This window comes from Erinaceus europaeus, chromosome 2 (genome assembly GCF_950295315.1).
Source record: "Erinaceus europaeus chromosome 2, mEriEur2.1, whole genome shotgun sequence".
Lineage (NCBI taxonomy): Eukaryota > Metazoa > Chordata > Mammalia > Eulipotyphla > Erinaceidae > Erinaceus > Erinaceus europaeus.
Window position 1 is genome coordinate 105,695,888 of NC_080163.1, and position 24,603 is coordinate 105,720,490.

Below are 24,603 nucleotides of genomic sequence, written 5' to 3' on the forward strand. Positions count from 1 at the left end.
GGAGAGATGATGTCATGGTTGCATAAAGGACCAGAAAGCTGGATCAGGGAAGAGAGTAGCTCCCACATATGGGAAAGGTATATAGATATTGTTGACTGTAAACCCCATCGATTTGATGTGATCTGGGGCCCATATTCAGCTTCGGAGTCTATATGACCTCTGCATCTCTGTAGATCTGAGCTCACATTCTGTGGTCATGAGTAGGAACATTCTAAGCTTCCCCAATGTCGACCCATCTTCCTCAGGTGTAGCATAGAGTATGTTGTCCATCCTCCCTTCGGAGGTTGGGACATTCTCTACCATTGTTGATCCAAGTTGAGGGCAAGGTCCTATGGGGGGCCTACAGAGGGGTCTTTTTTGTTGTTCCTGATAGAAATGACTGCTAACAATGGAGAGAGGGATTCGATGTCTAGGCCCATAATAGCAGACTATGATTTAACTCTACCTCAAGCTGTACATTACTCTCCTTCCTTAGAATAGTTTTCCTAGACTCATAATGCCCATGACAGACATCAGATCTGCTCCATCCTGCTTTTTTTTCCTTTTTAATTTAAATACTTTTTAATTAGAGAGAGAGAGAGACTGAGACCAAGACCAAGACCAGATCATCATACAGCTCTGACGTGCTGTATTAGAGGTCAAACCTGAAGCCTCAAACATACAAGTATACTCTACTGCTCCTGATTTTTTTTTCCTGTGTGGGTGTTAATGGCTTCTTTCAGAGAGTCTCAGGATTGCTCTCATTTAGTAATAAATAGTAAATGCTCGGGGCCAGGTGCTGGTGCACCTGGTTGAGCACATATGCTACAATGCACAAAGATCCAGGTTTGAGCCCCTGGTCCCCACCTGCAGGGGGAAAGCTCTGCAAATGGTAAAGCAGTGCTGCAGGTTTCTCTCTGTCCCTCTCCCACTCTGTCCCACCCCTTTCCTCTTGATTTCTGACTGTCTCTATCCAATAAATAAAGATAATGATAAAAGAAGTAGTAAGTACCCTGTCCCTCGTTTTTCCTTGCTTAGTTGCATCTGAGATTCTATTATAATCAATTCTTTTTTTTTTTTTAGTGATTTAATCTTGATTTACAAAATCATAAGACAATAGGGGTACATTCTATACAATTTCCACCACTAGAGTTCTGTGTTCTATCCCCTCCTTTGGAAACTGCTGTAGTTCTCCCAAGGTCACAGATATGGGTTGAATATAGATATATATATTCTTTTTTTTTTTTCAATGATCCTGCATTCACTTCCTTCTTAAATCACTCCTACACCTATTGCTAATTTCAGGTATCTTTCCTTTTTTCCTGTTTCCTCTCAGGTAAGAGAAACAGTGCCTGACTTCCTTTGGTGTTTTCCAGATTTGCTTCCCTTTCATTTGATGGTATAAAAACAAGATTCCTGGTGACAAACACTTTGGGTCCTGGTAGACTGGGATTTATTTCCCTTTATGACCCAATTCTAAGAGAAGATAAGCCAGGGGGCTGCTAGCTTGTTGTGATTCCTGAAAATGTCTCCCTATTTCTATGTTCAGACCTTGAATTCCTGGCACGAGAGAGTGATTCTTTTATGAATGCCTTCTCCTTATTCCTAACCCCCATTATTTATTGAGAATTCTGTCAGCATTCTTTATGATGTGTCGATTTCCCCAAAGTGTCATAGACTCGGATTCATTCATTCAACAAATATTTGTTGAGAACCTTTCCTGCTCTGTAGTTGCTGAAATGTCACTTCCTAGTGCTCACAAATGTAGTGATTTCTGCTCTTTTCTTCCTTCCCTGGAAGTCAATTCCAGATTCTTTTGTCCTTGCTTCCTTCCCAAGGAGTCAATTTCAGGTTATTTGCTCAAGGAGTGAAAAATTAGCAGGAGTTACTCAGTATTCATCCAGGGAGCTTCTTTGATAGAGAATTTGGCATAGCAGTTTAAATTCTCTAGATCTTAAAATCTTAAAATTCTCAATCTCTTTATTTTTCTTTTTTAAAATTTTGCAAAACCTCTCTCTCCTGTTATTATCTCTTAAGTCCTCGCCTGTTTTCTTATGTTATGCACTCAACCTGTGTGTGAGACTCGCTCTCGGAAATTTGTTTGCTAAATCATCTGGCAAATGGTCTTGTTGATATCTGCTGAGCTGCTCAGAGCCTACAGTTGTTAAGTACTTATTACAGGAATCCAACCGGGCAAATTAAGAAAGCTACATGTTTGCTTGTTATTTTAGGACTATTATGCTATGCTTCTGAGGGGGCTACATATTGGACCTTCTGACCTGAAAGGACTTGCTGTTCCTTAGTCGGAGGGTGCAGCGTGGAATCTGAATCTTTGACCTGGCAATAATAAAAGTGATTATCTTCAAGGGGGAGAATGTCTTCTTGTGGCTTTTCAGAGTTTAGCCTGCTGGAAAATGTAAAACACTGATTGAGGCAGCCCGAGGTTCACTTGGTATGTCATATTTTATAACTAAGCTGGGAGCATTTCCTACTTACAAATTAAGTTATTTACTTCAGGTTTTTTTTTCCCCTGCTACTTAAGTGCTTTATCTAAATAGGACTCCAGCATCTATGCTCTCAGCTCTACGTGAGCAGTTCCCTGACCTATACAAACCAGTCTGTAGAATGGGGGGAGTTGTTAGAAATATAAGTTGATGCTTCTGAAGCTTTTTTCCCCCCAGAAGTTAAAGTTTACCAATTGAAGTTGCCATATAGGTAATTTATACACACATCTGGTGTGACTATAATGTTCCTCTGTTTTTGTTTTTTTTTTAGGAACTGCTTTAAAAGCAGATTTGGGGTGTGTGAAAAAAAGTCTCAGTAAAGATTGAGGAAAAATGACTGGGAGTACTTTAAGTTTATTAACTTCAGGGTTTGTAAATGTGCTGATTTAAAAAAAGGAGAAGGAGGAGGAGAAGGAGGACTAAGTTGTATTTTTGTCATCATTTTAAAATTTCATCCTTGGTGTCTTTTTATGTTCTATCCAGACCTTTGCTTTTGGCACCTCCTTTGTATGTCAGAGACATTACAGCTGTGCTTGAAATCCCATCCCAGCAGTTTAAGTGGTTGTTCTTCAGCTATTTCTTAATGCTCCTCAGTCAAGGATGCTGATGTGCCATGATTTGGAAAAAAACACTACATACAACCTTGTAGTCTGATAGTAGTATGTCACCCCAAAGTACGTCGATCAGTTGCACATGCTGTAAGAATTGTAAGCCAGGCAAAAAAACAAAAACAAAAAAAATGGCTTTCCCATTCCTACTGTAGGTATATTTATTTATTTATTTATTTATTCACTTTTATTGCCCATGTTGTTTTATTGTTGTTGTCGTCGTTTTTGTTGTCGTCGTTGGATAGGACAGAGAGAAATAGAGGAGGGGAAGATAGAGGGAGAGAAAGACCAGGTGTGCCACCACCTGGCCCCCCATAACTTCCTTATTAAGTCATCTGTCAATGAGCATTTTGGTTGATTCTGTATTTTTTCTGTTGTGAATAATATAGCTATGGGAATGCATGTTTCCCTGTGTACTAGTGACTTCATGTCTTTGGGATAAATGCCTAAGAGTGATATTGCTGGGTCATAAGATATTTCCATTTTTTTATTTGCTTAAGGACTCTCCATACTGTTTTCCATGGTGGCTGTACTTGACTGCACTGCCTATACTTCTAGGTCTATCATCCCACTCTTTCTACTTTCCTACTCCATGCTTCCAACCTGTGCAGAAATTGTCTAATATTTGTTGTATTTTACTGTCACTAGGGCATCACCACTCCCATTGACTTTTTCAGATAGAAATAGAGAGACAAAGACAGAGGAAAATACACCATAGCACCTAAGTCTCTTCCAGTGAAGTGAGGACCAGGCTTGAACCTGAAACTCACATATGGCAAAGAAGGTACAGCCTCCAGGTGAGCTGACTTATAACCCCTGCATCTGATTTTACTCACACTCTGTCCATTGTAGATACTTTCTCAGCATGAATTATAGTTTCTAGAAAAAATAATGTTCTACCAGGCAGAAAAAGGCTGATTTTAAAACATCTATAATGTCTCATCTGCCTGTAATTGTTCATTCATGAACTTTTTGTAACTGTCTTTAAGTCATCTCCTAACTTTGTAGTAACTGCTAGTACATGGGGTAGCATTGAGTGACTCATAGAGCATAGAGTTAATGAGAACTTCATCACCACCACTATTCACCGTCTCTTCTAGATGTATAATTCCATCCTCAAAATGACATGTCATCAAAACAGGACACATAACATAGTAGCATAACTCCTCTTGAAGTTGCTTTCTGTTCCCTGGAATGAAGATGATGATTCGCCTCCCCCCTCCTGCCCTCTCCTTCATTAGAACTAGGATTTTTTTTTTAAATTTTTCCCCTTTTGTTGCCCCCTTTTTTTATTGTTGTCGTAGTTATTATTGTTGTCATTTTTGGATAGGACAGAGAGAAATGGAGAGAGGAGGGGAAGACAGAGAGGGGGAGAGAAACATAGATACCTGCAGACCTGCTTCACTGCCTGTGAAGCGACCTCCCTGAAGGTGGGGAGCCGGGGGCTAGAACTGGGTTCCTTATGCTGGTCCTTGCGCTTGGCGCCATGTGCACTTAACGTGCTGCACTACCGCCTGGCCCCTATGACCTAGGATTTTTATTTTTAGAAGAGTAAACAGTATGCATCAAACTCTGAACCTATGAAGAAAGGACATGACTCTTTCTTTGTAGAAGTGCAAATACAGTGCCTGAATTGTTTCTTAGACTTTTTGTCCTTTGTTTCTTTTGTTGTTGTTTTTTCTGGTAGAAATTAGAAGTGGTGTTTTGGAGAAGAACCCTAATAAATTAAATTCATATGAACTATGAAGATTAATTATGCCATAATTAAATATTAACCACTACAGCATGCCTTATATTTATGCAGTTGCCCCCTTTTTTTTAACTTGGAAATTGCTTAATCAAATACAGAGCTATGTCCCAAAGTGCATTCTGGCATTAAATTTGAAAAGAAATTTGATGTATAAAAGAAAATAAACCCTCACTATTAACCACTTAAGATTTGGTAGACTGCCACCTACAAAAAAATCATTATCAAATAATTCAGCATACTAGTACTTTAAAATAATCAGAGTTCTAACACTAAGACAGTATACTAAAATTATTTCTGTAGAATTAAAACCATTTAATTTTGCTATGGTAAAGCAGAAACAAAATACACTATTGAAGTACTTTCTGCTCTTTCAATGAAATCTTGCTTTATTTTACTTATTTATTTATTTTTGCCTCCTGGGTTATTGCTGGGGCTCAGTGCTGGCACTATGACTCCACTGCTCCTGGTGGCCATTTTTTCTATTTTACTAGGCAGGATAGAGATAAATTGAGAGAAGGAAGAAGAGACAGAGCAGGGGAGAAAAAGACACTTGCAGACCTGCCTTACCACTAGTGAAGCATACCCCCTGTTGGTGGGGAACAGGGACTCAAACTGAGATCATTGCACGGGTCCTTGTGCTTAATACTGTGTGTACTCAACCAGGTGCGCCACCATCTAGCCCCCCCTACTTTGTTTTGTAGCATGGGCACACATGTGTGACATCATAAGTCAAACCTTTACTCTACCTATTCGAGAGATAGAAGAATGAGAAAAGAGTGAGTGAGAGAGAGAGACAGAGAGAGAGATACCACAGCATTGCATCACTATCCATAGAGCTTCTTTTAGAACTGTGCTGCACCCATGGAGTGCCAGGGCTCCAACCCAGGTCTTGCTTATAATGATGTGCTCACCCTACTGGGACAGCTCTCAGCTGCTACTTTATTTTATTTTTAATTGTGTTTGTGTATATCAGACTGAGAGAGCGAGATAGAGAGAAAGAGAGAGAGAGAACACTGCTCTGCCATGCTAGTGCTCCGTCCTTAGGCCTCATGCATGCAAATATGTGTTCTACTGCTGAACCACATAAAAATTTATTTTATTTCCGATACAATTAGCTATTGTTTCTATGAAAATTGATCCTTTATTTACCATATGTTTGCACATATCCTTTAGTCCTTTCAGTATCTCAGTTTATTCATCTTTAAATTAGAGATGGAACAGTTACCAAGGTGTTTGTTTCTAGGATTCAATGGATTCTCATATGTCAAACATGGGACACAGGGCCTAGCAGATATGAAATATAGCAGATGGCAGCTCTGATATGTGCTTATTAAATTATCTCTCTCTCTCTCTCTTTTTAACCTCCAGGTTTATTGCTGGGGCTCAGTGCCTGCACTACAGTCCACTGCTCCTGGAGGCCAGTTTTTCCATTTTGTAGGATAGAATAGAGAGAATTTGGGAGAGGAAGGAAAGATAGGGCAAGAAAAAGAAAGACACCTGCAGACCTGCTTCACTGCTTGTGAAGTAACCCCCCTGCAGGTGGGGGGGTCTCGAACAGGGATCATTGCACATGTCCTTGCACTTTGTACTATGTGCGCTTAACACAGTGCACTACAGCCCACCCCCCTTTGTTTATTAATTTAAAACGTATGGCTAGCAGACCTCTTTCATATCACTAAACGCTATGAGTTAATGTTTTTAGTCACATCATTAGACTGAGGCAAGGAACAAGGGGGTGCAAATATACAGAGCTGTCTTTATGTCATTCAAAATAATTTGTAAACGGCTCGCAGTTATTTCAAGTGGAACCAGTGTTGGTACCAAGCTGTGTCTGGCTCCCTGGGAGCAGGCAGGGTGAAAGTCCAGCCGTCCCCACGACATGGCTTCTGTGCTGTCCCCAAAGCTAGAAATCAGATTTCCTACAGCACCAGCCAGCAAGTGGAACAAACAAGTCAAAGGAGAGCACTGCAGCTGCAAACATTACACAAGCAGCTGAGAACTCACCCAGAGTCCCGCAGGTGCTTGCTGGACACCTCTGCGGAAGTCCTAAGAGTTCTGGCTAATAATAAAAGGTCAGCCATTGGAGAGGCTCTCTTTATCTCGACTACTTAAAAAAAAAAAGCCTCTATGTCAAGTGAGCACTTTACATATGGTTCACCCACTTAGCCAGCGCTCTCTCTGAAGCTGAAATAGATTGCTTACACAAAATGCTCAGAACTGCCTTCACAAAGTCTTTCCATGCTGCTGCCTTCCCTTAAAGCCTTGGCTTCCTAATCCTTTGATCCCCGTACCACTGAACTCTTTGAGAGTGTAACAGAAAGGACGGAGTTGAGATTTCAGTGTGACAAGTGGAGGAAAATCAATTTTGACTTCCCAAAGATAGATCTAGTGGTGCAAAAGATCGCAGGGCACAAATAGAGGTTCCTTTTTGTTGTCTTGGGTGACAAAAAAAAAATACCCAAAGAGGCATATTGCAGTGAGGACCACGGGAGGCTTTTTTTTTTTTTTTTTCCATTTTGATCTGAAAAAAAAAAAAGCCTGCTGTAGAGACCACATCATGAACCTCAACATCCTTTTCGTTCTGCCAGTCACTTTATTTTTGCTTGATGTTACAGATTTCCAGCACACTAGCGTTCCACCAGAGGATTTACACATTGATTAGCAGTTAAAAGCATTTGTCTGTAAGTTTTGTTGGATGACTGTTTCCTACTTTAGGAAAACCAGATCTTCCCTGTAATTGGCAGTCCTATTATAAGTGGATATTCTGTTAAGCTTCTAAAGAACCTCTAAGAACTTATTAAGTAATTGAATAAAGCAGAGTGCATTTAGCCTGATAGTTGTACCATATTTCAGAATATCATATAACCTATGAGTCACTTCAAATGTTACATATAAGTGATAAAATATGGGATACAAAGCAATACTGAGAAAAAAAAAATCCATGAATTACCATACCACCCACTAATACATTCCACAGCCATTGAGTCATCCTTTTTCCTAATTATACTGTTAGAGATTTGGTTACAACTATTTTTACCCTCAAATAAAGCTATTGTACCCAAAAAGGTATAAAAAATGAAGATCGCCTTTCTGTAATTCATAACTAAAAATGCTTGCTGTGAATGTGCTTAATTATTATTTCGATTCAATTGAATGCAATGATGATGTATTGCCTTTTGAGAGCTGCTTGTGAGTGCCTCATTAGGAGTTACTAAACACTAAGCGATTCAGTACAATCCATATGAAGGCATATTTAATGTCATCTCAGTAATGGAAGCACTGATTCTTAAGCTCTATTTGCATGCCAGAAATTCTAAGCAACAAACAAACTCCACTACGATAATAGAATTTAAAAATTAGTCTATATTTTTGGCTATTGTCTAGAGATAAGAAATGCAGCTTTTCTTAAATAAGAGGAAGAAATATGTGCAGTTGAGGTAACTGGGGTTTAAATCTGCATGAAAATTTGAATGTATTAGGGAAGCATAATGCATCACTTGTTAGAAATAAGAGTTCTAATTCTAGTTTTCTTGGGCCCCAGTGTTTCTTAAAAAGGTGCTTACTTTGTGATCTTCATGAAAATGAGATGAATTTAACTGTAAAGAAGCTGCTAGATTTTTTTAGCATTACACTTGATAGGTAGTGTAGCTTTATTTTTTGTGAATTTGAAAACCTGGATAAATATCACAGCTTAAAATACAGTGGATTATTTTCTCCTTTTGGTCAGAAACATATATGTAGGTACTACCTTTTTGGATGTCCAGTACTAACCATTTTATTAGCTCAAATTTTATTTATCATACGAAATTTTCTGGGTACTCTTCATGAAGTTTGGGTCTTTAAATTTGATAAAGTTTAGCAGAAACTACGTAACTGAAACTTCTAAACTTTGACAGTGATTATACTGTTAACTTAATAATGTTTATGACTAAGGGGTAGTCTTTCCGACAAATTAAATTCATCTGTAGAGTTTGGGTAGTCTGGGTTTTAAACATTATCACTACACAAGAACATATTGTGGATTTTTTCCAGTTTATCCACATTCTTGAGATTGGAGCACATACATTCATTTTCTGTTATATCACCTTATAGCTAAATCATAGCACACAAATGAAATCCCAGCTAGAGATTAGCAAGGTGTCTGCAAGACCATAATCATTTATCATGATTACAGGCATGAAACTGCAGCTGAGGGAGAAAGAAAGAAAGAAAGAAAGAAAGAAGAAAAGAAAAGAAAAGAAAAGGAAGGAAGGGAAACAATTTTTTTGAATACATAGGTCTGAACTAAAGTTCAAATGAAGTGCAGAGAGTCTGCCACCATGATTAGAAAGTTGTAAATGCTGTTTTCAGGAACTCTAATAGTGTACAAAGATAAGCAGTTAGCCTAGTTGAATCCTTAGAACAAATGTCATTAAGGAAAAAGTGTCCTGGACCCAATCTTTATATATATATATATATCTGAGACAGTTATGGGGAATTGTTGTAAGTTCCTTCTTCACTGAGTAAATGGCATTTAACTTGTCTGGTTTGCTAAATAAAAAGATGCAGTTGAGTTTGGTCTACTGAATCCCCTCCATGTTGTTTTTCAGAAAGTAAAACAACTTTTCAAAACATAGGAGTTTTCAAAAATGGGAGAATTAACTAGCATTCTAGACCTGTCAAAATATATTGAAATTCATTAGATAGATTGAAAAATAGTTATATAGTGTTTTTAAAATAAACTTTTGGGAGGGAGAAACTTACATGACTTACTTTTAAAAAGTATTGATTTAATTAATTATTGATATTTATTTATTTATTATGAGAGAAAATGCCAGAGCATCATCCTAGCATATATGATTCAAGGTTTTATCTCAACTTTGCCCAGGCAAGCCTTGTATTTTACCATTATACTATATCTCAGGCCACTTTATATGTTATTATTATTATTTTTTGCAGAGCCATTGCTAGTTTTTATTAAGGGAGAAAGGGCAAGAGGGCAAGGACACTCAGCATCCGGGCATTTGGCAAGTGATGGAAACAGGAAACAAGTTAGAGCCACTTAGCTGTGTACTGGGGGGAGCTCTGTTAGGAAAGGGGTCACCCACCTATGGTTTAATAGCTCTGGGGTCGGGAGGTGGGCAGTAGTGGGGGGTGAAGAGACAGGAAGGGAGCTGGTCAGCAAGGCCCAGCCTTTTTTGGCAAGATCCTAGGCATTCTGGCAGCTGGACCTCACCATGGAGATGGAGCTTATCCAGGATAGATGTGGAAGGAACAGATGGTTCTTTTCTTCAGCTGAGGCTGGTCGTAGAAGGAGCAGTCGGCCAGGTTGGGATGGGACTTGGTACATGTGGTCCGACTGAGCTCCACATCCAAGAAGTAGTTCAGCCCAGACACGACTTGCTTGCGGGCGCGCAGCACTTGCACCGCGCAGCTGTGGTAGGCGTCCTTGTTCGCCTTGTTGTACTCACTGAGCACGAAATCCAGCGCCCTCTGCACGCCCTCCTCGTTCACGTCCACATACATCAGCCAGCCGATTAGCCGCGGGGACTTGGCCTGAGAGGCGCAAGACCTGGGCCCGCGGTCACGGCCAGGGCCAGCGCCATGGTCAGGGCCAGGGCCAACGGGGGCAGTGGGAAGTACGAGAAACCAGACATGACTGCTAGGTAGCGCTCGGAATCTCTACATGTTATTTTTACAATAGTAGCAGTCATAGGCTGAAAAATTTGTATCATTTATCATGAAAATGTATAAAATTATATGTATATGAACCACAAAGGTGGCAACAGCTATTTCTGGGAGTTATTGGGGAGTTGTCATTTACATACAGGTCTTTTTATTCATACCCTGAATATGTCAACAGAATAATTTTTGACTTTTGTTTTTTATATATATATATATATATATATATATATATATATATATATATATATATATATATATTATTAGCAGAGCACTGCTTAGTTCTGGTTTATGGTGGTACATGAGATTGCATCTGGGATGCTGGAGCCTCAGGCATGAAGGTCTGTTTGTATAACCACTATGTTATCTCCTTTTTCGGGGGGGGGGGGGGGGGGGCTTACAGGAGTTCGGTGCTAGCACTGCTTCTAGAGGCCATTTTTTCCCATTTCATTGGCTAGGACAGAGAGAAATTGAGAGAGGAGGGTGGGAAGAATAGAGGATGGTAGACACCTGATAAGCCACTTCACCACTTCGGAAGCATTCCCCCTGCAGGTGGGGAGCTGGGGGTTTGAACCTTGATCCTTGTGCAGGTCCTTGGTGCTTAGTACTATGTGCACTTAACCAAGTGTACCACCACCCGACCCACTTCTTTGGCTTTAAAGGACAGTGTTTCACATATTTTTCTCTTCTGACTTGCAGTCAGGTCTTAAATTGTGTTGCTGTCCAGGTACCTTTCTAAGATCCAGGCTCTGTCAATAGGGACTTTCTACTAAAACTAAATTTTTTTGGGGAAATAACAAGACACTCATTGAAAATGAATACCAGCAGTGGGGTGGTAGCGCAGCGGGTTAAGCGCAGGTGGCACAAAGTGCAAGGACCGGAGTAAGGATCCCAGTTGGAGCCCCCAACTCCCCACCTGCAGGGGAGTCGATTCACAGGCAGTGAAGCAGGCCTGCAGGTGTCTCTCTTTCTCTCCCCCTCTCTGTCTTCCCCTCCTCTTTCCATTTCTCTCTGTCCTATCCAACAATAGGACATCAATAATAACTACAACAAAAAAAAGGACAACAAAAAGGAATAAATAAATATTTTTAAAAAGAAAATGAATACCTACTTGTGAATAATGAAAAGAAAACTAGAGTTAAAAAAAAACAGTATATCACCCCAATCCTTTCTTCTCCCATCCCCAGGTTGATTTGAGTCCATAGAGAATTTTCTATTCTCCCCTAAAAATTTCTACTTTGATTCTGCCCTCCCTCCTTCCACAGCACCCAGTTGAGTTTTCCAAAGGCATGTGAACAATCTATATGTATTCGCTTTAAAAATATGTTGCATGTCTATCCTTGTGCTTGCCAACTAGAAATGATTGCCAGCACATACGCCTCAAAATGTGTGGTTTCCAGCTAGGTCAGTCTTCATCCACAAAGGAGGCAGAAAGTGCCTAACACCAGACCTCCTCCTGGCAGTTCTCTTTTGTGTTCAAATGACTGTGCACCCGCAAAAGCTACTTAGGGGTTACCAGGTGAAAGCACAACTGCCTTCAAGTTTGGCCTTATTCCAGCTTATTAAGTTTACATGGGACCTGGTCCCTCTGTCATAGTTCCACTGCATTATGTCAACAGATTCATAGTCCAGTATGCTAGCCTCTGATACCCATGACCCTTCCTAAAAAGCACAAGTTATCCAGGTAGCAGTTGCAGTCTGGCATATATCACTTATAATCATCCATCCTACCTAAATAGAAGCAATAAAGAGTATGTAGAGGTTGGTCACATCTCCTTTGAAATGAGTGAATATACTTTGATAGGAATGTTGTTATATGTTAGACAACATTTACTTGGAGTTACCCTAGAGGGAAGAGGTGACCTGAAATTGATAAATTGAGTTTTAAAAAAGGATAATAACTTGCAGTGTTCTATTTACTGGAACTGGTTTTGGAAGAAATATCTAATCTGCTAAAACTAAATTTGGGAAATAAAAGGGCAATGATACTCATGCACCCCTTATGCCCCTCCATCCCCAACTCCCAGCTTGTTCTGGTTAGACTTGCCCCTTCTAAATAATGAAGAGTAGTTAAGGATTTATTACAAGCTTTGCTTTAGGAGATCTTCAGAAGGCCCATCACTATCAAGGAATCCCTTATCCAGATGATGGGAAGACCTGATGACCTCAGGCCTGTCCTAGAACCTACCACCTGCTTTCCCAGGATTCTCACCCCATCCCCTACCCCCCCCCTCCACTACCACCCCTATAAATATTATCTGGGATTAGGAGATTGACTTGATCATTGCTGCTGCCTCCACTGTGCATTCAGAAAGCAATACAACAATGTTTTCTCTTCATGTGGAAGCTGGTATGGCATTGCCTGGTTTTATAAGGCAGCAAGGTCACGGTCACTTTGAAAGTCAATGGTTATTTATTTATTAACTTATGTTTTTGTTGTCATTATGGCTTCGTTGCTCCATACTGATTCTTTTTATTTAGTTGTCTTTCAGATAGAATGACAAACAGAACACAGAGAGAAAGACGCCACCACATCGATGCTTCCTTCAGTACCGTGGGGGCTGTGCTTAAACCTGGGTCTCAATTTAGCATGAGAAAACAAGTCTAGTGTGGTCTGGGAGGTAGTGCAGTGGATAAATATTTGAACTCTCAAGCAAGAGATCCCTAGTTCGAGCCCTGCACTGCATATGCCAGAGTGATGCTCTGGTTCTTTCTCTCTCTCTCTCTCTCTCTCTCTCTCATAAATACCAAACAAGCAGACAAACAAACAAACAAAAACAAGTGCACTATCCAAGTAAACTGTCTTTTTGGCTTGATGATGTCTTCATGCCTGCCTTTCTTCCTGCCTGCCTTTTTTCCTTCCTTCCTTCCTTCCTTCCTTCCTCCCTCCCTCCCTCCCTCCCTCCCTTCCTTCCTTCCTTCCTTCCTTCTTTCCTTCTCCCATCTCTTCTCCTCTCTCTTTTTCTTTAAAGATTTTATTTATTTATTTATTTATTTATTTATTTATTTATTTATGAGAAAGAGGAGGAGAGAGAGAAAGAACCAGACATCACTCTGGTACAATCTCTGGTGCTGCCAGAGATTGAACTCAGGACCTCACTCCTGAGAGTCCAGTGCTTTATCCACTGCACCACCTCCCTGACCACCTCCTCTCTCTTTTTATTGCTCTATCTTTACTCCTTTCTCCCTTCTCCTTCCTTCTCTCTCTCTTTTTCCTCTCCTCCCCAAAATAAATTTATTGCAGAAATAATGGTTTAAAGAACAGTTTTTGACAATGAGTACAGCCTCTCATCTCCCTATGATACATGTCTGCACAACACTCCTACCACCCATATAAGTCTTTCTCCACCATTGTGTCCCCAATACCCTTCTTCTCCCTTCCTGAAATCCTTTACCTTGGTGCAGTACATCATACCCTGTCCAGGTTTCACCTTGTGTATTCCCTTTCTTTTACTTCTTAGTCTCCATCTATGAATAAGATCACCTGGTATTCATCTTTCTCCTTCTGGCTTATCTCACTTAACATGATACCTTCAGCTTTACCCAAGGTAAAAAAGTTGATTTCATCATTTTTCATAACTGCATAGTCTTCTGTTATAATATATATATATATATATATATATATATATATATATATATATATATGAACTTTCTTAGCTGCTCCTCTGTCATTGGGTATCTCGAGTTATTCCCATGTTTGAACTATTACAAATTGTGTTTCTATGAACGCAGATGTACATAGATCTCTTTCATAGGTATTTCTATGTGCCCTAGGAGAAAGATTGCTGGTACATAGGGTAGGTCCATCTCTGCTATTCTGAGCAATCTCCATGCTGCTTTCTAACTAGAACATTTTCACAGGTGTGAAATGGTATCTCATTGTTGTATTCATTTGCATTTCTATGATAATCAATAAGTGTGAGCATTTTTAATATTTTACTTATTTATTTGTTGGATATAAGGAGAGAGAAATCAAGAGGGAAGGGGGAGATAGAGAGGGAGAGAGAAAGGTAGACACCTGCAGTACTGCCTCACTGCTTGTAAAGCCCCCCTCCTCCCACAGATGGGACCAGGGGCTTGAACTTGAGTCTTTGTGTATGGTAATGTGTGTGCTCTAGGAGGTGTACCATGGGCTGGCCCCCTGTGAGCTTTTTTCCATATGTCTATTGGCCATCAGAAGATCTTGATTGAAGATTTCTGTTCATACCCTCTTCCTGTTTCTTAATTTTTGTGTTGTTGTGGCTGAATTTTGTGAGGTCTTCACATATTTTGATTATTAGCCCTCTGTTCAGTATATGGCTTGTAAAGATCTCCTCCCAGTCAGAAAGGTGTCTTTCTGTTTTGGCTGTGCAGAAGCTTTTCAGTATGGTGTAGTCCCAATGGTTTATTTTTGTTTTTGTTTTCCCTGCCTGGAATAGCTTGCTTTTGCACTGGCATCTGCCACACAGTCAGTATCTAGTAGATGTCAAGCTAAGGAATAATTCATGATGATAGCATTTAACTACAGTGCTCAGATAATGCTGACATACTTTAAGACCTGGAAATAATTAATTTATTTTCTGGAATAATGGCTAGCTTGCATCTAATTAAAGCACTCCACCCTAATTATCTTTGTCCTCGAAGTGTGCACAGGTGTAATTCAAACCATGCTTCCTACAACTGCCATCATCAGTGTGTAAGTATGTTTTTCAATTTTCTTGTTATTTTAGTCATATTTTTCTGCACAGTATTTATTAAACCAGTATTCCCTAAGTAATTCCACCACAGCAGAGATAGTGGTCAGTGTGAGATTCACCATTTAAAAACAAAACTCCTGAAGTATGTATTAAATATGAATGTGACAGGTGTCTGACTATTTTTAAAGGAGACTACTAAGTGCTGGAGAGATATATTCATGATAGAGCACAAGACTTTCCTTTATGAAGTTTAAGGTTTGATGTCAGCTCTGCATATGCTAGAACTGAGTGCTGCTGTAGCCTCTCTCACACACATTAAAAATATATCTTTAAGAAAAAAAACACTATTTAATGAACATTTGCCTAAATAGTGCCTTTGATAAAAATTAACTAACTTGTATGGTTACCATGTCAAGTATTTGTTCCAAGAACATTTCATGCATTTGCCCCCCCCCCTTTTTTTAGAAAGACAGACACCTGCAGACTTGCTTCACCGCCTGTGAATCAACGCCCCTCCAGGTGGGGATCTGGGGGCTCCAACCGGGATCCTTCTTCTGGTCCTTGCGCTTTGCGGCCACTTGCGCTTAACCCACTGCCCTACCGCCCGACCCCACCCCCTTTTTTTTGCCTCCAGGGTTATCGCTGGGGCTCAGTGCCCGCACCAGGAATCCACTGCTCCTGGAGGCTCCCCCCACCTTTTGTTGCCCTTGTTTTATCATTGTTGTAGTTATTATTATTGTTGTTATTGACGTCATTGTTGTTGGATAGAACAGAGAGAAATGGAGAGAAGAAGGGAAGAGGAAGAGGGGAAGAGAAAGACACCTGAGGACCTGCTTTACCATTTGTGAAGTGACACTCCTGTAGGTGGGGAGCCAGGGGCTCGAACCAGGATCCTTACTCCTGTCTTTGTGCTTAGCACCATGCGCGCTTAACCCACTGTGCTGCTGCCTGACCCCGGTATTTGCTTTTCTGACCCTCCCAGTAAACCTACGATAGGAAACATTATTATATCCATTTTACAGATGAGGAATCTGAGGCCCAGGGAAAAATCAGTATTTTTTTCCCTTTATTGGGGGATTAATGTTTTACAGTCGCCAGTAAATTCAATAGTTTGTACATGCATAACATTTCTGTTTTCCACTTAACAGTACAACCCTCATTAGGTTCATAATGAGGCAGGCGTCGCCAATATGCCCACTGTACATTCCACAAGCATTGCTTTTCTTATTTTACTTCTTTTAGCTGTTTAACTTTGTAAGATGCAAAGAGGTTGGATCAAGTTTAAATGACTGTGCTGCCCCTTTTCACAAGGAAGAACTACTGGCAACAATGGTGGAGCCTGCCACTCCCACTCCTTGTCCAGCAGGGAAGGGAAAGAACTTGCATTCTCATGGTGGTAGTTAAAATCCAACCTAAGATAACACATACCATCCTGCTCCTTTAAAATCCAATTTTAAAAATACCCAAATGATGGTTTAAAATAATTGTTTCAGTTTACATTGCAAACTCATGCAAATTGACATTTATCAAGTTTTTGCTGTCAGTCAGTCTAATGGTAAAGTCTGCTCACTCTCAAAAAAAAAAAAGATTGATTTGGAAAATCTTTTTTTTTTAATTTCTTTATTGGGGGATTAATGTTTTCCATTCAACAGTAAATACAATAGTTTTTACATGCATAACATTTCTCAGTTTTTCTTATAACAATACAACCTCCACTAGGTCCTCTGTCATCACCCGTACTCCCCACTCCCCCAGTCTTTTACTTTGTTGCAGTACACCAGTTCAGATTCTACTTGTGTTGGAAAATCTTTTTTATATTATTTGTGAAGAAGTTTTTTTGTGTGCTTTACACTGAATACTTAATGTGCCTCTGTATGCACCAGGTTTTTCTATTTCCTGGAAAATATTTTGCGCTGCTGAACTCTCTTTTTCTCTCTCTCTCTCTTTCTCTTTCTTTTTTCCTTCCTTTCTCTCTCTTCCTTTCTTCCTTTCTCTCTCCCTTCCTCTTTTTTCTTTCTTTTTCTTTCTTTCTTTCTTCCTTCCTTTCTTTCTTTCTTTCTTTCTTTCACTTTTCCTTTCTTTCTTTCTTTCTTTTTTCCTTACTTTTTCTCTCCCTTCCTTTCGTTCTTTCTTTCTTTCACTCATTCTTTCTCCTCCAGGGTTATCGCCTAGGCTGGGTGCCTGCAGTACAAATCCACTGCTCCTAGAGGCCAGCCATTGTTACCATTTTGTTGCCCTTTTGTTGTTGATGTTGGATAGGACAGAGATATCGAGGGAGGGGAAGACAGAGAATGGGAGAGAAAGACACCTGCAGACCTGCTGCACTACCTGTGAAGTGAACCCCCCCCACAGTTGGGGAGCCGGGGGCTTGAACCAGGATTCCTACCCAGTCCATGAGCTACCAGCCCTCTGCTGCTGAACTTTAAATGTGAACAAATAAAGGAGAGAGAGAGCGAGCGAGCGAGCGAGCGAGAGAGAGAGAGAGAGAGGAGAATCGAGAACACATGTCCTTGGACCCTCAAGAGTGTCTTGATTTTTTTGGTTACTTGTGAAAATGTCTGCTTGTAAAAGAATAATAATGACTAGTTTCAGAGGTCATCTGTTGAGCAGTTCCATTGATGAGCGATCCTGATAGCTGGATTTTTCCCTGACCCCTCCTCCTCTTCCTACAATCTCTTCTGGAATCACACTACCGTTCCAAACAGTGTTCAAATGTTAGGTGGAGCTCTCTGAAACCACCATCCCCCTAAGTTGATAGTAAGTTGTATCAGAGAAGGTTCATGATCTCCATTAACTAGAGATCACTGATGGGTAGAAATATTTACTGATGAGTTGAAAGATGATATAAAAACAGTAGTTTGATGATTACATTACATGATGTTTTCCTTATAATTACCTAATAGGTATCAGATGGTGCAATATATATTTTATGTGTCTACAAAGACTATATTTTTTCACTTTTTATTGTTATTTTTTTTTCCTTCAGTAACTGGTAATGAGTGGGGTGTATACAAGGGAAAACTGAAGACCACCATTTTCGAATATGGTCATCTTTTTGATGTTTGGAAAACCATCCTCACTATGTGTTGAGAGCCTTATTGAGAATAAGTCTTAAGTTCCAGTGTGAGAGACTAAGATAAAACCTCTCTGCTGATTAGAAAAATCGCATCATTGGATTTTGTCTACCAGAACTATCAGACAGGTAGTGCTTCAGAGTGCTTTAGCCTCTATCTGCATATCTTTGGGCTGAGTTTTGTGTCGCCCCTTTACTTAATCAAAAATAATGAAGATTTACGTATGTCAAGTTAGCTAGAGGTCTCGATGAAAGACTTGATTGTTCTGTCTGTGCTTCAAATCCAGTTACACTGCTGCAGAAAAATGTTAACATTTTTAAACAGTTCTTGATTTTATTTGCACTGATTTTTATCAAAATAAGAAAGAAGGGGGTAAAAGGAACACTGTGCCTTTGTTACTGATGGTAAATAAACAATTTTCTCTGTAAGACTCCCCTGCTAAGAGATATGCTGTAAGCTCAGAGAATCATGTGAATAATAATAGAATATTTGATCTTTTTAAGGATTTGCCTTGACATTTTTTTTTATAAAAATGCCAACCTTATTGAAATGGAACCTTTCCAAAAATGGCCTTAGCATTGTGTAATTATCCCCAGATGAAGAGCTGATCTGCGAATTTATAGAAGGTGACCACAACTCAAAATTGGGTGGTCAGCCACATCAAAGAACATTTTAAAATAAAAATCTCAGAACTAAAATCATGATAATTCAGGTAGTATTATCACTTGAAGCTCTTTGAGTTTCTGTCTATCGAATCTAGCCTTACATAAAGAACTGGTACACATTCAGCCACCTTTTCAATGCACTGTTTTCAGAGGTCATGATATAAGTTTAAAATTAAGGTACAGTATTTGCTAGCATGTAGATGTCTGAATTAATTAGAGAAAGACGTCAAGAAATATTTTTCAATCTCAGATTTTAAATCTTTTTTTTTTTAAATCCTGGCACTTGATGTCATATAGACTCAATCTACAAGTAAGACATTTCTAGCATATCATCAGTCTTCAGCACATATTGTATGCAAATGTCATTCTCGCTTTGAAAATACCTTTTGCATTTTAAGCAAGATCCTATTTTGACAGTTCTTTACGCTTTCATGTGTGTGTGGGGGGGGGGTGGTGGTGGTGGTGAGTTATCCTGGAGAGTTGGGGGGAAGAAAGCATCTTGAGTTTTTGCCTTGGCAGATTTATTTTAATTTGCGTAATTTTGTTCTCTTTCGGTTAACCCCTCAATCAAATCACCTGGAAGCCCTTTTTAAAGTTCAAGGCTTCCATCAGCCCCCATCAGTGATTCCAAGCAGGAGATTTACACATGTTAAAGCACTAAAATGTAAGTTGTTCTTCAAGTTGCCCTGGGGATTTTTCTGCTGCATTTTTGCCAATTGAATTATGATATGAGATGGCATGAATATTGATCAAATTTCTAAACTAAATTTCCCAATTTCTATACTGTGGTGTCAACTAACCCACAGGTTGTCATAACCAATTCAGTATGTTTTAAACAATAGTCAGTGAAGCATGGAGGTCTTTAAAACTCACTGAAATATACAAAATTATCTGCACATACACTAACAACAAACCTCCCTTAACTCCTTCCTCTCCACATTTTATATTAGCCACAAAATTCATATGCAGGGTATTAATCAGTGTTTCTAGGTGTGCATATGCATGATTGTGTGTATACTTTGTTGTTTTTCCTTTTCCCTGTTATAGCTATTATGAGTATGTGTGTTTTAGATACACTGTGGACACAGATGTGTTCTCACAGAAATGAGTAAAGGAAAGTAGTATCACACTTTGGGTTGTTTGTATTCCATCATTTCAAAGTATATTTCTTTTCCTCTAATGAGAAAATAAATTACACCTTTGATGGGTTTTCATTTTCAGAGGCAGTTTACATTGATGAAAAGCTTCTCTTCTTTGGAATCCCCCCCCCCATGTTTTCTGTAGAACTTTAATAAATTTTAATTGATAGTAGAAAGGTCTACCATAATTCTTTGTGTACTCTGTAAAAATGTCTTGAAATAAAAGCATGACTTGCAGCCTATCATGAGTTATAGTGACCATAAGATCCCCTCACCATGACCTTAGGGCCAAGTCATCCTTTGGAGGGTCAAGCTGGCTTATCATCTGGATTCCATTCACTGGTTGATCCAAGACATCTTGGTTTCCAAAAACGGGAAGGGAATTTTGACTCTCTACAGTATTTCTATGTTTTCAGCACCTTACCAATAGAAAAGAGAAGGAAGGAAGGAAGGAAGGAAGGAAGGAAGGAAGGAAGGAAGGAAGGAAGGGAGGAAGGGAGGGAGGGAAGGGAGGAGGGAGGGAAAGGAAGGGAGGGAGGAGAGGAGGGAGGGAGGGAGAGAAGAGTAAGGAATTGAGGAAAGAAGAAAGGGAGAGAAGAAATGGGTAAAAAAAAAGATTGGAGGGAGAAATTAGATGTGGAGAATATAATGCCTTATTTTGGTAAAATCAAGTCACTCACTGCTGATATTCTTTTTTCTTCCAATATGTAATTCTGCTCTTATCTCATTTGCCACAGTGAAACCCATTTTTCCTCTGAACATTTATTTGAGTAAGGATTGTACCAGAAAAGAAATGTGTATATATAAAATCAGCTCAAGATTTAGCATATAACAAAAACATGTTTTAGAATACACAGCAGTTTAAATGATACTTTCCCGATCAGTTTATGATGGCATAGAAAACAGCAGTGAAGTCATTTTTTACAAAAGATAATATAATAATACAAAATATATATTACTGCATGCTTTATCTCTTTTGTTTATAGCCAGTTTAACTCACTGTATGTTTTCCTTTATTCCTTGAAAACAGAAAGTCCTTTGAAGAAGACAGCAAGTAATTTCTCTTGCATAAATTAGAATACTCACTTTCAGAGAGGTTGGGTGTCCTGGGTGAATCTTCAGAGTTTCTCTTTGTACCAGGTACTGAGTGTATGTGTTTGGATATGGCTGTGTAAATGGGATCAGAGAACACAGCCACACATGGAGACAGATGGGTAAAAAAAGAAGTTGAATTGACTGGTAAATTATTAGTAGTTATTAGATACCACTTGGCAGCTAAAGGATTGCCCTTAGTGTGTTAATATAAGCAGTCAAATGTCCAACAGATCGTTTCAATCCAATTAAAGTAATCTGTTGTGACTGTATTTGACTAGAGGCAGTGGAAGAAAGATGGTTACGACGTCCTTCCAAGATTACCCTCGTTTCAAATCCAAAACTTAAGACGATTTTTTAAAAATGATGATAGCATGACTTATTTTTACATACTATGTAATATATATTATTCTCAACTCGTAAATCAAGCTACTTTCTAGAGATTTTGTGTAGTTTGGGTGCATATTTTTTATATTTTAATTGAAATATGAAGCAACCACTTCTTGGATTTTATATCAGGTAGGTAGGCTAGGTCATTTAATTGGTATAGTAAATATTTTCCTGAAAAAAGATAAAATGGCAATGATTTATATAATGTATAGAATAAGAAATTCGGGTTCGTTAGTTTTTACCAAGGAGAGTATCCAATTTCTACACTTCTTGTTGGAATTCTCAAATGGGGGAAAATTCTTTTCTTGGCACTAACTGTATAACAGTTGTTTCATGTACCTTGTAGCCTAGCTATTACTATCAAGGATAGTCTTCCCAGTGAAATATGCCTTTATTGTTAAAGGTAAAAATGTATATGTCAATTCTTGTATTTTATTTCTAAATTTTAAATGTATTTGTAAAATACATCTAACTTTTTTTCTAGTGTATAATAGGACATATAAGCAAATCACGTCCTTTCCCCAGATAATATGGGGGAAAATGCCAGAAAATACAGGCCTACCCCAAAACAATCGACATCCTACAGGGCTTCTTTATTTCTACAGGAAGACAGTAGAGCAAGAAAATTAAGAGCATTAGCTTTGGAGTCAATATATCCGGATCAGTTTTAAAATCTAGTATAAATTACTTCACCTCTCTATCATGACTTTCTTCACTCTAAGATAAGGTTGAGTATACTTGTCCTGCAGACTTATTTTTTGGGTTAAATAAAATTTGGGAACGATGTAGCACAATTCCTGTTTATATACCTACTACCTGACAGCAGCTAAGATTGATTTTCGTCTTAGTATGTATTGGGTTGTCTGAAAAGTCATGACATATTTTTTTCTGGTTTACTCTGCTAAACTGTATAGTGAGTGACATTTTTTCTTTTTCTTTCTTTCTTTCTTTTTTTTTTTTTTTGCATTTAAGTTTTGAAATGACCCCTGAGCAAGGATCTGCTTTGGGTTTTCCACTGAGATAGAGACTTCTAAATATGAAAAAGAGGTGTTGGGTAGTGGCACACTTGGTTGAGCACACATGTTACAATGTACAAGGACCAGGGTTCAAGCCCCTGGTCCCCACCTACAAGGGGAAAGCTTTGCAAGTGGTGAAGCAGGGCTGTAGGTGTGTCTCTTGCTCTCTCCTTCTCTATCTTCCCCTTCCCTCTCTATTTCTGACAGTCTTTATCCAATAAATAAAATAAAACAAAATAATAAATATGAAAAAGATCAGTGTACTCTACGGAGAAGATGGAGTCTTAGTTCTGGAGACTGATATGTTAGCTGGAAGCATGAGCCCTTTCGCGAGCCCTATTAAGAAGAGAGTGAAACAGTACTGTTTACAGTGAACCACAGACAAAATAGCCAAGCTAAAATGAGTAAGAGACTTCCTCAGTGACTAGTTCCTGAGCTTTTCAAAGGGAAGTTTTGTTGATTCAGCAGGAACTGGGGGTGCAGTGTTTGAGGCAGTTAGGATCTCCTGGGGCTGGAACCATGGAAAAGCTACAGCCAATCATAATGGACAACTGGAGATCACACAAAATAATCTGAACTCCAGCTTGAAGAATCTTGGGGTCCGCTGAAGGTTAGTTCTGACATCCACAAAATGGACCACAGATACTTAATGTATTTTAAAGGATCCACTAGGAAGTTTTGAGGTGTCACCAGAGTCAGTGAATTGTCATTTGAAGCTCAAATTTAAAAGCTTTGGGCATCAGGAAAAGAATTGCTTTCTAGGACATCCATGAGCCTAACAGAAGAATGAAGTGTGCCTGGCAGGAAGGTTAATAAACAAAGTCTCACAAGGCCTCAGAATGTGAGGAATTGTCACATTGTAGCAGGGTCATCTTAAAAACCCACCATCATGGAGCAAAGTAGCCCAATTTAGAAGCAAGTGCCATTCAACAGAGATTTTGAAATACCATCTAGGAAAGTAACCATGCAAAAAGAGAGTGCAAGGACAGTTACTCTAAGGATTTCATAATACACTGGATCCTTTATAACTTTCTGTTGTTTTGTGGGTTTTGTTATCCCACTCATTTCCTTATTGGTGAGGACAGTCCTTGTCTGAAAAAAAGGTCTGTGAGCATATTTTCAGAGAGACCAAGGACAGATGAAGTGGGTTGAATATCCTACTCCATCGCCATGTCAAGTAAAAAGAAATTGGACAAGTACAGAAGGTGGCAGCCTAGTAAAGGAAAATGAATAAAGAAACAAAGAAAGCTGAATTTCTGGGGGCCTTTGTTAAGAAGGAAAGGAATTTGTGCAGATCCAGCTTCTTGAAAGAGATATAAGTTCAAGGACAGGGAATATATTTTATTTCTTGATTGCTTCGATCTAGGTACCAAAATTGTGCTAGAAAGATGATGAATGGAATTTAATGAGTTTCTATTTCAACAATGTCCAAACAGGCTTCTTTAACTTGGTTCACCAAGAATAAAGATAATACGTGAGAAAAATGAAAAGCAACTTCAATTAAACTGATTATGAGCGCACACGCTTGCACACACACTTGCACACACACATTATGAAATGCAGCTGTGAATCGTACAAATCATCAGGCCCTGTTTGGTGATGTTTTGGTGATAGAGAAGCTGAGTCTTAAGGCAGAAGCATATCAATGGAACTTTGCTTCACCTTGGTTCCAGGCAGGCTTACTCTACTGCATTGAGTAGGATCAGTCTCTGGTGCAGTCCATCTTTGTAAGCATTTACTCAGATCTTCATAAAGCTACTTAACAGCAGTTTAAAGCTTTCTGCCTTCACACATCCTTTCTGCCATAACTCCTGCTGCTGCTTCAGCACTCTTTTATCTTCTATCAGTCCCTGTTTGAATTTGTAAATCTAGTTTTGACATATGAAGGCTTATGACTGAAACTTCTTTTCATGCAATGGTACCCAGTAGAATGGTTTTTACTGTAGACTTTCCCACTTGACATTTGGTGAGCTAAAGTTTTTTCATTATACCTCCAAGAGTGGTCAGCACGGTTCTCTTTGTCTGGTTTTCTCGTTGATTTTTCAGAGT

At 39.1% G+C, this 24,603-nt stretch overlaps 1 protein-coding gene and 1 pseudogene across 3 annotated transcripts in view; one reads left to right on the plus strand and one right to left on the minus strand.

Moving 5' to 3' along the window:
• Positions 1-24,603, plus strand: part of TENM3 (teneurin transmembrane protein 3) — a 1,349,345-nt gene that overhangs the window by 669,341 nt on the left and 655,401 nt on the right. The window lies entirely within an intron of this gene.
• On the minus strand, positions 9,795-10,477 carry LOC103114822 (cystatin-C-like; annotated as a pseudogene).